This window comes from Bos taurus, chromosome 7, assembly GCF_002263795.3.
Source record: "Bos taurus isolate L1 Dominette 01449 registration number 42190680 breed Hereford chromosome 7, ARS-UCD2.0, whole genome shotgun sequence".
NCBI classification, from domain to species: Eukaryota; Metazoa; Chordata; class Mammalia; order Artiodactyla; family Bovidae; genus Bos; species Bos taurus.
The window spans coordinates 15,844,528-15,846,868 of NC_037334.1; positions in this window are offsets into that span (position 1 = coordinate 15,844,528).

Sequence of the window (2,341 nt, forward strand, 5' to 3'; positions counted from 1 at the left end):
CGGCGCGGCAGGTGGAAGCGAGCGCGCGCTGGCCAGGACTTCGCACACACAGAAAGCACACACAACCTTGGGGGCTCCAATTGCCAGATTCGGGCCCTTTTGCCCTCACGGATCTTACTTCCTGCGTTGGCGCCCCTTCTTGGGCGGGCTTTCGGCCTGGAAGACAGAAAGCGTTCCTCTCTGTCCAGTACCCGGAGCTGGAGAAGCAGAGAGGGTGAGGAGGTAATGATGGCTCGATTGTACTGCCTTCAGAAGGTGCTGTCCACGTAGAAGACTGTAGAGGGACGAGGAACCAGGACTTCACTGAACAGAGGCCTGGGTCTCCTGCGTCCCTCCCATATTTGGGAGAACCACATGGAGGAAGGTGGGGGTAGCTGAAAACCTTTTCTGCCTGCAGAAAGAATTGGGATCCTGTGGATTTTGAGCAGGGAAGGTTCTCTAGAATTCAGAGTGGGTGGGGAATGGGCATACCACAGTCAGGGGCCCTGCTCCAAAGGGAGTGAAGAAGTTTGGGGCTCAGGCTTCTAGGCAAACTCCGCTGGTGTCTTACAGACCCGGGAAACCATCAGACCCTTCTCAGACCCCATAAACTTCGGGTAGACGGTTTTGCCGTGTAAATGTTCTGGCTTCCGGGGCTCGTGATTGATCGCTTGTGGAGTCCCGCTCCCTCTCTGCTAGGGGGCGGACCTGGCCTTTCTCTCAGGCGATACGGGGTGGCGCAGTCTCCTTTGGAACGCAAGTGCACGTTTTTGTCGGGGCGGCAGCCAGTCTCGAGGAGGTGTTCTCACTAGAGCACTTAGGGGCGCCTTCGAGTGAGGCTTCAGCACCACAGACAGCGGTCCGACGGCCCGGTCCAGGGCGCTGCAGGCGGGGGAACCCGGATCCCCTAACTTGAAAGTCGCAACCTGAATTCCATCCTCGTCCCTGCACGCCCTTTTAGGTTCCAGACTGTCCTAGAGTGCCATCAAACCCAAGGAGGAAAGCCTAATTTGACCAATCAGGGATGGCCCCCAAGAGGGCGAATTGAGGGAAGATGCCTTCGAGATTGAGCCAATGGAAGTGCGAGCAACCGAGAGCGCGGCCACGCGAATGGAAAGGGAAGACCAAATGTAATGGCCCGCGCAGTCGGGGCGGTGGCGATGCGGGTCCCGAGCTGGCCCTATTTGGATTTGCCTGGGCGACCTCGCTGTCGACCCCGGACACCCCGACCGATGGCTTGTTCCCCGCCGCATGTTCCTCCTGGCTCCTGTCGGATCGGAAACTGTGCTCGTGCCGGGAAGGCTACTTCTGGCCGCGCAGACCCGGCTGCAGTTCCCATGGAAACTGCTGGCTCCCGGTTGTGCGGGGATAGCTAAGGGGGCTGAGCTTCGCGGGGAGGCTCGCGGGGGCGGCCCCAGCAGCCGGACTCGCTCATCCTCGCCGACTCATCCATCCCCGGCTGGGGTAGCTCCCAGTCCGAAGAATAAAATGAAGCCTAGCTGCGGCCCCGCCCCCACGAACTGGTGAGGAACCGGCGGGGCCAATCTGCGCGTGGCGCCACAGGGCTCCCCCGGGCACGTGCCCCGGCTCGCGGCTGCGGTCCCCGGAGTCACGTGGCTGCGGCCCCCAGGGCCCACGCGGCTTGCGCGCCACCTGGCGGCCTCGTGGCCTGGAATCGCTTCCCATCCCTCTCCCTGACGGCCCGCATTGAGGAGGCGGCCGCCTCAGCATCCTCCTCTGGGAAATGGGGCCAAGGCAGCCGCCCTGCCGCTGCCAAATCCCTCCCCACCCCCCGCGGTTTCCTGTTCCAGGAACACGCCGAGCCCAGTTCTACCTCGGGGCTTTGGCACTAGCTGTTCCTTCCACTAGGCATTTGCCTTCTCCGGCTTCCTTCAGGGATGGAACCTTTATCATTCTGGTTAAATGCCACCACCCTAGAGAGCCCCCCAATGCCCCCGGACCACCAACCTAAACAGCAGCCCCAGAAACTAATTATCATTCTACTTTCTGCGCGGCGCTTGTCACAGATGTTGATGTTTAACTTAGGGGTTTACTGAACATCTCCCCAACTGGTCCCTGAGCACTCCGAGTGAGGAATAAGTGTTCTCTGATGGAATTAAGAGAGGAAGTCAGATCCCGAGTCCTGAGAGATGTTCAATAGCTTCCAGGGCCCCAACATTCCATCCCCGACCTTGTCAGAGGAGGGAGTGGACAGGCCTGCCAGGCCCAGGTAGCCGAGGCAGAGCGGAGGTTGACAGGAAAGTGTGCTGTCCGCTTCCGCCTTGTTCAGGAAAGGACCAGGCTGGAGACAGAGAGGGGTCCGCCCGCCTTCCCCCAATAATCAAGCCTAGGGAAGAACATC